The sequence below is a fragment of the Chiloscyllium punctatum genome, chromosome 35, assembly GCF_047496795.1.
Source record: "Chiloscyllium punctatum isolate Juve2018m chromosome 35, sChiPun1.3, whole genome shotgun sequence".
In the NCBI taxonomy this organism is placed as follows: Eukaryota; Metazoa; Chordata; class Chondrichthyes; order Orectolobiformes; family Hemiscylliidae; genus Chiloscyllium; species Chiloscyllium punctatum.
The window spans coordinates 7111577-7125517 of NC_092773.1; the positions used below are offsets into that span (position 1 = coordinate 7111577).

Here is a 13941-nt window from a genome sequence, read left to right on the forward strand (position 1 = left end):
AATTCAACAACTTCAGTTGAGTCCAATTGGGTTCCTCAAAGCCAACACACATTAGTGTGGGTGTGATCAGAGAGTTACTGAATCTCAAGTTTCATGTTGACCTCGCTCCTTGTGTATCTTCTCTGCAGCCATAACATTGTACTCCTTGCTCTGTTCTATTACCCTTATGCACTTTACATAGTATGATCCATCTGTACTACACATGAAATAAAGCTTTTCACTGTATCTTGGTACATGTGGCAGTAATCAAATCAAAGATGTCCAAAGACTGTTTTTTGACACCGCTGAACCATTTAATCCCACATTACAATTCATACAGTGAACAAAAAATGTGCACATTCCAAGCATCCTGTGAAATATTTCAACTGAAATATGGTTACTAAAAATGTTCAAGCTCTGGTCAAGAGGATGAAGAAGGCTATTGTGAAGATGAAGAGTGAAGGTTCAGTTCGGAGGATTGAGAGTTATAAGTTAGCCAGAAAAGATCTAAAGAGGAGCCAGAAGAGGACATGAGAAACTGTTGGCGAACAGGATCAAGGAAAACCCTAAGGCCTTCTATAGGTATATCAGGAATAAAAGAATGATGAGACTAAGAGTAGGGCCAATCAAAGAGAGTAGTAGAAAGGTTTGTGTGGAATCTGAGGACATGGGGAAGTGCTTAATGAATACTTTTTGTCAGTATTCACATTGGAAAAGGACAATGTTAGTGAGAATACAGACATCCAGGCTACAAGATGAGATGGGATTGAGGTTGACAAAGAGGAGGTTTTAGCAATTTTGGAAGATTTGAAAATAGGTAAGACCCCTGGGCTGGATAGGATTTATCCTCTGATTCTCTGGGAAGCCAGGGAGGAGATTGCAGAGCTATTGGCATTGACCTTTATGTCATCATTGTTGACAGGAGTAGTGCCAGAAGATTGGAGGATAGCAAATGTTGTTCCCTTGTTTAAGAAGGGGAGTCGGAATAATCCTGGTAATTATATGCCAGGGAGCCTTATTTCAGGTTGTGGGTAAGGTGTTTGAAAAGGTTGTAAGAGATATGATTTATAATTATCTGAAAAGGAATAATTTGATTCAGGATAGTTTTGTGAAGGGTAGGTCATTCCTCACTAGTCTTATTGAGTTCTTCAAGAAGGTGACAAAACAGGTGGATGAAGGCAAAGCAGTCGATGTGGTGTATATGGACTTCAGTAAGGCTTTTGATAAGGTTCCACACGGTAGGCTATTGCACAAAATACGGAGTTTCGGGATTGAGGGTGTTTTAGTGGTTTGGATCAGAAATTGGCTGGCTGAAAGAAGACAGAGGGTGTTAGTTGGTGGGAAATGTTCACACTGGAGCTCAGTTACCAGTGGTGTGCTGCAAGGATCTGTTTTGGGGCCACTGCTGTTTGTTATTTTTATAAATGATCTGGAGGTGGGCATAGAAGGATGGATGAGTAAATTTGCAGATGACACGAAGGTAGGCAGAGGTGTGGATAGTGCTGAAGGATGTTGTGGGTTTCAGAGGGACATAGGTAATACACAGAGCTGGGCTGAGAAGTGGCAAATGGGATTTAATGCAGAAAAGTGTGAGGTAGTTCACTTTGGAAGAAGTTACAGGAATGCAGAGTATTGGGCTAATGGTAAAATTCTTGGCAGTGTAGATGAACAGAGAGATCTCAGTATCCAGGTGCATAAATCCCTGATCATTGCCACCCAGGTTGATCGGGTTGTTAAGAAGGCATATGGTGTGTTGGCATTTATTGGTAGGGGGATTGAGGTTTGGAGCCACGAGGTCATGCTTCAGCTGTACAAGACACTGCTAAGGCCACACCTGGAGTATTGTGTATAGTTCTGGTCACCGCATTATAGGAAGGATGTGGAAGCTTTGGAAAAGGTTCAGAGGAGATTTACCAGGATGTTACCTGGTATGGAAGGAAGGTCTTATGATGAAAGGCTGAGGGAACTGATGCTGTTTTTGTTGGAGAGAAAAAGGTTGAGAGGTGACCAAATTGAGATGTATAAGATAATCAGAGGGTTAGATAGGGTTGACAGTGAGAGCCTTTTTCCTCGGATGACGAAGGCTAACACGAGGGGACATAGCTTTAAATTGAGGGGTGATAAATTTACGACAGATATCAGGGGAAGTGTCTACACTCAGAGAGTATTAGGGGCGTGGTAGGGCCTGCCTGCAACAGTAGGAGACTCACCGACGTTAAGGGCATTTAAATAGGCATTGGACATACATATGGATAACAATGGCACGGTGTAGGTTAGATGGGCATCAGATTATGTTCACATGTTATGGCAACATTGAGGGCTGAAGGGCCTGTACTGTGCTGTAACGTTCTGTGTTCTGTGTTCCATATTCTGTGAAAAACACAATCCCCTTTGTGCAATTCCTCTTAAATTTGTGTCCAGTCATTTCAGATCAAGACTCGCTGTGTACAAGTGCTTTTTCTCGTCTTTTCTCTGGTTCATTTGACACATTAACTGGTCATTCATCTCTCACTGATTGTGCACTCAGGGATAATCAGCTTTCACTGCATGATAGAAGTGACTAACACTTCAAAGGCAATTGGCAGCATTTGAAGTGTGTCGAGACAATTCCTAAGGATACAGTGAAGTATTTTGTAAATTCTTGTATTAAATTTGTGATTCCCTTTACTCAGACATCGGAAGTGTCTCCAAGCATATGTGCTGGGTACATGTTGGGATTGCAGATATTTCTGCATAGCCATCAAATGAGAAGAATTCGCTTTTATAAAGTTTGTTTATGGGAAGTACCATTGCTAGCTTGGCCAACATTTATTTTCCATTCCTAGCTGCACAGAGGTCATTTAAACAGTCACTAAAATGAAATAAAGAACTGTGGATGCTGGAAATCTGAAATAAAAACAGATGCTGCTGCAGAAACTCAGCATCGGTGGAGATAAAGCACAGTTAACGTTTCGAGTCCAGTGACCCTTCATCAGAACTCGACCACACCTGCTGAGTTACTCCAGAAATTTCTGTTTTTGTTTCAGTCAAGAATCAATCTCATTATTGTGGTCTGGAGTCACATGGTGGCCACACCAGGTAAAAAATGACAGATTTCTAACCCTAAAGTCTCATGATGAACCAGATGGAATTTTACAGCAATGCACAGTGGTTACATGGGCAACATTTGGCTAGCTTTTTAGTTCTAATGAATTCAGATTTCACCAGTGACTGAGGTGGAATTCAAATCCATGTCTCAGGAGCATTTGTCTGGGGTTCTGGATTTTTATTTCAATTATGTTACTGTCAAAACAGGAAGCTCATTTTTGCTGAAAGTTGTGTAATATTCCCAGTATGAATAGTTTTAATATAGCCTCTGCCCAATTCTGGAAGGTTTACCATGCTTGCTTTTCCCCCTACCTCTTTCCTTTCTGAAGTTTAATCCGAACACAAGGCTTTCAGCTACGAAGGAGGATGGTTTGATATTATCTCACATCATTTATCATTATTCCCCCCTTGTTGATTCAATGATGTGGAGGTGCTGGATTAGGGTGGACAAAGTTAAAAATCACACGACACCGGGTTAGAGTTTAATAGGTTTAGTTGAAACACAAGCTTTCGGAGCTCCTGCTTCTTCCTCAGGCAGCTAACTGTGTTGTGTGATGTTTGACTTTGTGAATTCAAGTGATTGCTGCAAGGTCCAAAGATCCTTGTCTTCCTTGACTGCAGATCTCTCACTTCGATGAAGCCAGGGGGTGGGAGCTCGAGCATGTGTTCCTGTGCACCTGATTTTCACCAGTCCACAGTGTAATGTGTTTTAAAAAACCTCCTCAGTTTGTTTAATTCTTCATCTGACCCAGATGGACTCTTAAAAGAAGCCATCTGTTACACTTTAAAGTGTTTTTGAACCTCAGTTTGTTTCTGTAGCCCCATCTGTTCTTGCTCTTGTGGTTTTACACCAGCTTCAGCTGAGAAGAGTTCCAAAATACTTTGTCTTCTTCAATTTCTCCTTATGAGCGTTTTCTTACTCATTCACAGGATGAGAACAATGCTGGCCGGGCTGGCATTTATTGCATCCCAGAGGGCAGTTAAGGGTAAACCGCATTGCTGTGGGCCTGGACTTACATGTAGGCCAGTTTCCTTCCCGAAAGGACATAAGTGAACCAGGTGGGTTTTTCCAACAGTCAACAATGGATTTATTGGTATCATCAGGCTCTGAACTCTAGATTTTTAAAATTGAATTCAAATTCCACCATTTGCCATGAGGGGATTCAAAACCTAAACCCAGTATTTGGGTTGCTGGATGAATAGGCCAGCAATAAAACTACTAGTCCATCGCCAAGTATATAAAGATAGAAAGCGTAGAAGACAGGAGCAGGAACAGGCCAGTTGGCCCTTCAAGGCTGCTCCACCACTCAATGGGATCATGGCTGATCATCCAACTCAGTACCCTATTCCTGCTGTAGCCCCATACCACTTGATCCCTTTAGCCCGAAGAATTATGTTTAACTCTTTCTCAAAATCATTCAATGTATTGACCTCATTTTCCATTTCCTCTGGAAGAGAATTCCACAGGTTCACAGCTGTCTGGGTGAAGACATTTCTCCTCACCTAAGTCTGAAATGGTCTACCTAGTATCCTTAGATTGTGATCCCCGTTTCTGGACTCCCTGGTCATCATGAAGAGCCATTCTGCATTTACCCTGTTATGTCCTGTTAGAATATAGAGGTATCTTTGAGTTTCACACTTGTTCTTCTGAACTCCACTAAATATAGTCCTTTGCTGCACTCCTACCACAGTCAGAACACCTCACCAAGAGGACACACAATATTCCAGGTGTGGTCTCTATACAATTGCATCAAGACATTCCTGTTGCCATACTCAATTTGCTTGCTATGAAAGCCAAATCCTGTGCTTGCTTTCAGCAAGTGGTGTGCAAAGACACCAGGTCTCGATGCATTTCCTCTTCTATGACTACTAAGATAATAAACTGCCTTTGCACATTTGCCACCAAAGTGATCATATTATGTCCATCTGAGGAGGGGCAGATTGACTCTCCTCTTTTTAACCCACCTCAATTGGCTTCAACAAAGATTTGAAATTTCTTTTAGCAAAAATTAATATTGCAGTTCAATTAAAACATGGTTCTAGTCAAAATTAGGTCACCAATTACAAGATTTTCTTGGGAGAAAAGAAGAATTGTATTACTTACCAACTCCAAGAAAAGTAAAATGTGGAATCTCAGTATTTTTTAGCCAAGTAAAATTACATCGGGTTTGGTGGAACAAATCTTGTCTCAAGGCCAAGCGAGTTTTCTCACCATGGCCATACTAAACTTATCATTTTAATTGTTCTCATGGCGAAAATTACACCTTCTTTCTGCCTTACTTTACCACATGCCTTTCCTGGAACGACTCACTACTCCTGGAATTAATTGGCGTCCCTGGCACCAGCGCCATATTTAAGAGGCAGTTATAGACCTGGACAAGCACTGTCAGTCTGGAGATGCTCTGCATGGCTCCTGACATTTGTCCTTAAAGTGACAAACAGGAGGAAATCCTCATCCTACCTTGCAGGTGTAACCTTGGACATCCTTCTGGATGGGGTGGTGCACTGGTGGAATCACTTCTTTCCCCAAGGTCGGCCTGACATGAGGTTGCTATTCATGTTGAAGCACTTTCAACCATCTGGAGAAATGTCCAACAATGCTGGAAGAAGGTCCTTCATCACTCTGCCAACCATTTCTCTGTTGTACCTCATACTCGCTCAACATCTGCCACTGTACTCACATCTGACCAAGGCTCATGCTCCACCACTCTCAGTCATGCATGCAATGTGTTCTCCAATCTCGCTCACCCACCCCAAATCCTGACAGCACGAACCCTGCATGCCCTGTGCACTGCCCATTCACTTAGTCAGGACACATGCCAACCTGAGCCATCAGTGATAGTTGGACCACCCTCCATCTTCCATATTCCCTGCCTCTCTCTCATTCCACAATACGGCAGAAACAGTCACGACAAGTGCTTTTTTACCGACCATTCAGATCCTCACCTGTTCTCAGCAAGGGATCCTGACTCTGACTGTCCTGAACGGGGCCTGAATTGATGTTGAAGGTTGTGCTTGACTTACTATGTGAGGATCCTCTGGGCAAATGTTAACCCTTGTGGCTGGACTGAGGCTTGCTGACAACTGTGGCAGGCTTCTTGACTTTGTGTGTGCATTCAAATGGCAGCACAATTAACATGAAACATATACTTCTAGATGATGGGTAAAATACAAAAATGCAAGCAAATCTGGGACACTGCAAGGATGCCAGAAAACTCGAAGTGAGTGAGCACTATAACAGGAAGCAAAAAGCCCAGAGATGCAACCTAGTCCAATCTATGAACTGAGTACATGTCTGAGTGCAGGGTGTCCTTGCTGCACACTTACAATGATACTTGGGGTTCGTGCAGCTCAAGGCGGAAGCACTAAAGTTCAGAAGCATTCTATCAGTAGATCAACAATGTACCAAGAGGGTTCACTGAAGCTGGAAGATGTCAATGTTGTGGATGCTGGACAGACGTGAATGGAAACTTTGGAACATGCCCAAGATATCGGTACCCAGTGTCCAACATGTAGATCTTTTGGAATAAGCAGTGAGCCAGTCCAGGAATATGCTGTGGTTTCTATGTTGAATTTTTCCAAAGGTTAGTTTTAATAGTGAGCTTGGTAAGATCTGTGGTGAGTTGGGCTGTTAATAAGCCATTTATCAAACAATAACGGAAGTCAAGTGGGAACTGACCACTCCCTGGTGAGAATCTAGCTAGGTGCTTGAGTAAATTGCAGAAGTTGGTATAATACAACCTCAACATCAAGATGACCATTTTGGCTGATTCTACCATTCATCTTGCCATAGCCCATGTTGCTTAAATCCTGCTAAGCTTCTGCTCAACAAAATTTATATTCCAGACATAAACATACACCTACCGAGGCATAAAGTTTAGAAAGGGAGAAGATTGAAGAAAGAAAGAAAGATCAAGAATAGGCAGTTTCAAAGCAAGGTCCTTCGTATCTTTGAGATGTTAGGTTTTAACCTAAGACCAAGGTTGTTGAACTGATTTCATGAATGAACTGCCACAAGGTGTGGTGGAGCTGGTACAATTAAATCCTATAAGAGGCATCTGTATGGGTATATGAATAGGAAGGGTTGAGAGGGATCTGGGACAAATGCTGGCAAAAGGGACTAATTAAATTTAGGATATCCGGTCAGTGTGGATAAGTTGGAGCGAAGAGTCTGTTTCTATGTTGTCCATCTCTATGACTCGATGCCATTGGCAATGGCAAAATCTACAGACTCATTTTAGTTTTCATGGAATAGTTCTTCCTCCAATTTACTTTTATTACTGTTTTTTGACAGCCTGAGAGAAAATACACGGACAGAGAAAATCTTCAAGTGATACCATTAAGAATCTATCTTTCTTCACTCTGATCTTCCCCAAAAACTTTTCTGAAGTACAGCTTCTTTGCGTATTCCTGTGTCTGGTTTGACTTTTTTTTAACCGTGCTGGCTTATGTGCCAGCAGCCTTCATCTCAAAACTGGCAGAAAATAATTCATTGAACACGTGACACAGATCTGATTTCAGTGCTTTGTTTTAAAATGTCAATTTTATTTCAGACTATTTATTATTTATTGATGATTTCATGAGCTTGGTCCAAACTACCACGTGATCAGTTATCTCAATGATTGCTTTTTCAGTTTTAAAACTCATTTTAGTCCATCAAAGGGTCCAGGAATTAAAATGGAAGTTTAAAAAAAAGTCAATTTTAACCAATATCAGAAGAGTAGCAATGCTTCAGTGATCACAAAGGTTTTGGCATAGACTCCCGACATTTTCAGAAATTACGGGGAAATTGATCTGTGAGGTATTATGATGTTCTTAGGACAGAAAGTCATGTTTCCAGCCAGAGAACTTAGAATTAGAACTGCAAGAGGTATTAAGTATGGATTCTTTGTTTTTTTTCTTCCTTACAGACTCCCTCTCTTGGTACGTGTGTGTTTGGTAGTCTCAAGTACACAAATTGCACAATATAATTTTCAATACACTGCAGATGAACCCTTCCCACCTCTTTGCTGTCTCTCCTGCATGAAGAACTTAGCTCTTTTCTTCAATGCACTCTTTCATCAGGTGTATGATTTTAACATTGATCAAAATTCTCCATTCAATTTAAATTTTTCAATCTCAGAATGATCCTGGATACACAGAGGACATTTAGCCCATTGCACCTGTGCCAACTTTCACAAATAGTCCCATTTCTCCCATTTCTCTGCAATTTACTGATTCTTTCTGAGCATCGACCCAAGTCCCTTTTGAAAGTAAGTGTTCAATCTGTTTCATTACCCTTTCAGACAGTGCATTACAGATTACAACAAGTTGCTGGGCAAGAAAAAAAAAATCAACTCACCTCATTTCTCTTTCTTTTGCAAATGATCTGTTGTTTTTTTTTACAGATTACAGGCCCTCCTGCCACTGGAAACAGTTCTCCCAATCCACATTATGAAACCTTTCATCATTATGAACACATTAAATCTACCTCTTTAGTCTTTTCAATGAGCTTACTTCTCCAATCTCTACACATAAAGCAAGCTTCCTCTTCTCTGATACAATTTAAAAGAGTGGAAGTTATAAATGACAAAATTCACCCTTGTGAAAATGTGGTGTTAAGCATTGAACATAGTGGTTTACATACTTGAGGCTTTGGGGGTGGAATACGGTGACCACTGAACAGCTTGTGCATCCCTCATTGTGCAGGAATGAATTAAGTCCTTTTTTTAAATGTGAATTCTTTGTTAGCTTTTGCTAGTTTAGCTCTTTGGCATGACAGATTGAATCTCCTGCCCAGACATATGCAAATATCATGTCTAATAAAGTGAAAAACTGACAATCGACAAAATCAAATTGGATGATTGCAGGAAGGTGAAACTCCATGTTGTACGGTCACATGGGGAAAGGTCAACAGTGTTAGACTCAGATTATTCTGTAAAATTGATCTTAATGTTGGACTATATGATTATATCTCTGAGTCCCTTGAGACTCTTGAGCAATAAGAGTTAAATGAAGACAACTTGTCTTTCATTTAAGTCTTTGTCAATCAACTGATTATTAACAAGTCACTATTTAAAATCAGATAGATAATTGAATGTGAAATATTAGCATGAATGAATGAAAAGGGTATTCCATTATTCTTAGTTGTTTCATTGGAATGTTTAAATTCTCCCGATGTATTTTTATTCATGGGTTTTGAGGGCTGCTGGTGAGCCCAGCATTTATTGCCTGTCTGCAATTGCCCTTGAGGAAGTGACAGTGAGCTGACTTCATTGCACACCATCCTGACTTGGACTCTCAATGTGGAAGGAACCTTCAGGTTGTAGTTATTGCTTGCTTTTATCACAAACACACAAAATATTTTGACAAAGACTGGTAATGTAAACCAAGCGATCTTTTTTGAAGAATAACAGGATTCCAAAAGAACTCTTTAGTATGCATTACCTCATGATCAACACTGCTCCAAGCGATATATCACATGCTCAATTCAATATTCAGCTGGAGTTGAAACACTATGTTAAATGACATATTGCAACATTATAACAGGGACATTCTCATGTGTTTGCTGCCATTATCCTTCAAGATGGTAATAACTGTGCATTTAGCAAAGAACATAGAGCTCTGCTGGCTGGCTTTCTATCTTCTACTCGACATCAATTTATGTCTATCCAAAACTTCTACTGTTCATATCTATACTTGATCAAAGTCCCATTCACCCATTGACATTCTGCTTGCTAATCTATGATGATTCCTGGTATCCAAATGCCTCCAATTTAAAATTGTTATCCTTGCTGTGAAGTATTTCTATTGCCTCACCCTTCCTGTCGGTTTGAACTCCTCCATCTTGACAACTATTTGGGTCCTCCAATACTGACCTCAAACATGAATGATTTCCATCATTCCACTGTTGGCAGATGTGTCTTCAACTGCCTAACTGGCTCTCTCCACTCCTTCAAGAGCTTCCAGGAAGTCTACCTCTTCAAAATAGCTTTTGTGAACTATCCTAAAGTCTTTTTGTTTGACTTGTTGACCATTTTTGTGTGACAATGATCACCAGTAAGGTTGTGCTTACTTGACCCTTACAGGATAAATATTTTTGTCGTTGTCCATTAAAATCACATTTTGACATTTTACGCTGACAGAATATGATTGGTGCTGCAATGGACAAACTCAAAACCCACTTATCTTGGGCACTGTTAGACCAAAGGAAGTCCTCAAATGACTAAAAAGTGAATGTGGGAACATCTATGCTCCGAGCCTCGGTTTTACAATGAGGTTGAGTGTCTCTGAGTTACATACTGAATCATGTTATTGTGATTTTGTGTTTTTATTTCTTTCCTCGGTTACAAAACTCTAATTCACTGTTTGGTATGAAATTTGTTGCTCTTTCAGGAATACAGTATGAAAGTGATGAACTCAGAGACTGACACTGTGATAAATTGTGAGGTGGACAATAAGCTATAACACACATGCAGGAAAATGTATAAGTGCAAAGAATGCCTTAGTGGTTTCACAATCAGCCACTGTAACTTTAATAGAACCCTGTTTCTACAAATTAAGTAAATTTCCAGTTTCTGGACTTCAGACTGGGAGCTGTCCCATGAGATTCCCAAGTGGGAATCAGAAGAAGAGTTGCTTTATAACAATCGGAAAGTTCATGCTATGCAAAGGTTAACAAGAGGAATAAGAAGACAGTGACTGAAAAAAAAATCAGATTTCATTTCTCTTCAAATGTATTCTCGTATTTTGCCTCGGACTTTGTGTTTGAATTCCAAAATACATCCATTATTAAATAAAAACCAAAAGATCAACTTACATTTCTCCAACACCTTTATGGCCTCAGCACGTCCCTAACTTTTGAAGTTTCGACACAGCTGTAAATTAGGAAAATGCGTGTTAATTTGTGCACAGCTAATAGGAAAGCACCATAGGAAAGTGATTAGATAATGTCTTTCACTGATTTTTATTGAGGCATAAATATTAGACAGAAGACATCAGGAAAAATTCCCTGTTCTTTGCCTAATAATGCCATGAAATCTTGCCCTGGAAAGGTAATGTGATTTCAAAAGGTCACATCTGTGATTGTGCTGAGGATGTGCTGCACTGTTCTAGAGTACGTGCACCTATGAATGTACTCGTGTCTGAAGTTGGGGTTGATAACTGGATACAATCAAGGTGGAGAAAACATGCTGCATCTTGCAACTAAACTATCGAGGAAAATGAACATTTTTCTTGATAGTTTAGTTGCAAAATGCTGCATCTCTGCTTTTGAATTTCCTTTCCAAAAATAAATGTGCTCATGGGATGTGGGCATCATTGGATAGGCCAGCACGTATTACTCAACCTGAATTGCCAAAGTGGAAACCACATTGCTCTGGAGTCACATGTCGGCCAGACCAGCTCAGGATGACAGATTTCCTTCCCTGAAGGACATTAATGGACCAGGTGGATTTTTCCTGACAATTGACAGTGGTTTTATGGTCATGATTAGATCCTTAATTCCGCTGTTTGTTTTCATTCAGACTTCACCATCTGCCTCAATGGCATTTGTCTGCAAGGTGCCCAAAGTATGTCCTGAATCTCTGGAGTAATAGTCTGGCAAGAATACTACAAGGCCACCCCACGATCATCTGACTCTCTCTGTCTCTTGTGATGATGCAAATAAAGAAATATACTTATCAATTATTCAAATTAATGAATCAGTACTTAAAAACCATAACTGAATTGAATTACTGGACACAGAAATCTGTGCAGGGCTCCTTCTGCGCCGTATGGTTTTCCCTATTTTTACCTTTAGATTTATTAGTATATTGTTTGCCTGAATGGCTGTCTGGAAAGATATTCCCTGACCAATATCTGTAGCTTTGCTGTTCTTCTTCATAATGCAGAGGCAGATTAAGTGCTGTCATTGTGAAGGAGTCACTTCTTTACATACGGTTTATAATGGGTGCCAGGGAATGTAATTCTGAACTGTCATTATAGTTTGACAATGTTAATAGAAAATACTCGCACAAGATTGACTGCAAAAGAAGAAAATCAATAATAGGTCCTGGGGGGATACACACAGACTCCAATCGAACATAGAAATGCTGACACATCATTTAAATAAATGAATCGCATTTTAAATACTCACCAATCAGTCTTCTACACTTTATGGAAATGCTTGCTTTAAGACAAAAACAGCCTCAGCTAAATTCTACTTTCAACTTTCAGTAAGCTGAATTTTATTGTTGCATTGACTAAACTTGTATTCCCTTGCACACACAGGATCATGTGTTGTTCTGATTGAGGTGTTGAAAATGATTAAATGACGGGAGATAGACAGCGGTTTCTGGGCAGTGTCAGGGAGCGATAACATTACTTAAATGTGCTTTTGGCTGTTAAGGGTAATGTCAGGAATCACTTCAGTATACACAGAATAATGGAAATTTGGTCGACTCTCTCCCCAGTATGCTGCCAAGGCTGTAGATCAATACAAAACTTAGATTTTGATTGGGTTTTGTTGGATTGATGGCTGCCTAGGTGGATCAATGGCATTAAGGTATAGATCCCTTGGCATATTCTTACTGAATGATCAAAGAGTACCAGAAGGCTGAATGGCCTTCTCTTGTATTCTGTGCTTTTCAGTATTCAATATAAAATATTATTCTTGCCCCGGTGATAACTGCAGTTAGCAAGTATGGAAGTTCGAAACAGTAATGACGCTGACAACTTGAAAACTGGAGCCACAGTATTTCTTTGGCTAGTCCAGTTTACGTAATGGTCAGTGGCAACTCTCAGAATGCTGATAGTGCAAAATTAAATCATTGTAATTTTAATAAGTGTCAAATGGATGAGATTATGTTCTCTGTTGTTGGAGATGGTCACTGCCTGGCACTGATGTGGCATGAATGTTGCTTGCAATTTCTCAGCCCAAGCCTGGATATTATTCAGACCTTGTTGGATTTGGACTGCTTCAGTAGCTGAGGCGTTGTGAATGGTGCTGAACATTGTGCAGTTATTGGTGATCATTTCCACTTTTGACATTATGATGGAGGGAAGGTCACTGATGAAAAAGCTGAAGATGGTTGGACCAAGGACACTTTTAGTAAGGGAAGGGCACTGGCTTTCCTGGGTAGAAGAATGCAATGGGTAAATACAATTGTTAAACTCTGAGGGAACTTGCATATGGTGGCATCTGCTATCCTTTTCTTTCAAGGTGGTCGATGTTGTGGGTTTGCAAACTGCTGTTGGCAGAGTCTTAGTGAGTTACATCAAGGTGTCTTGAGGATGGTACACACTCTGGCTATTCGATCATAAAGTCATAAGAAATAGGAGTTGGATTAGGCTATTCGGCCCATCAAATCTGCTCTACCATTCGGTCATGGCTGATATGTGTTTCAACCCCATTCTCCTGCCTTTTCCCCTCACTAATTAATAACCTATTTATCGCTATCTTAAATATACTCAACGGCCTCCATCGCCCTCTGCAGAAGTGAATTCCACAGATTCACCATCCTCTGACTCAAGAAATTGCGCCTCATCTCAGTTCTGAAGGGCCATTCCTTCACCTTGTGGCTGTGTCTTCTGGTCCAAGTCTCTCCTACTAGTGGGAATGTCTTTTTCATGTCCATTCTATCCAGGCCTCTAAGACTCCTAGAGCTCTTTGTGCTTCAGATTTCTGAAGCCTTTCCCCATTTAGGAAATAGTGTCTGCTTCAACTTTCCCACATTGTATTCCATCTGCCAGTTCTTTATCCACTGTTTTAGATTGTCCAAATCCTTCTGTTGCTTCCCTGCTTCCTCAACACTACCTGTCCTTCCACCTATACCTTTGTGTCATCTGCAAACTGAGCAAAGGTGCCCTCAGTATCTTTGTCAAGAATGTTAGTGTACAAAATGAATAGTGTGGTCC

The 13941-nt window shown here is 40.4% G+C and overlaps 1 protein-coding gene across 2 annotated transcripts in view; it reads left to right on the forward strand.

Annotated features, from left to right (window-relative positions):
- Nucleotides 1–13941, forward strand: part of LOC140459608 (GDNF family receptor alpha-2-like) — a 312836-nt gene that overhangs the window by 85238 nt on the left and 213657 nt on the right. The gene's annotated exons all lie outside the window — the stretch shown is intronic.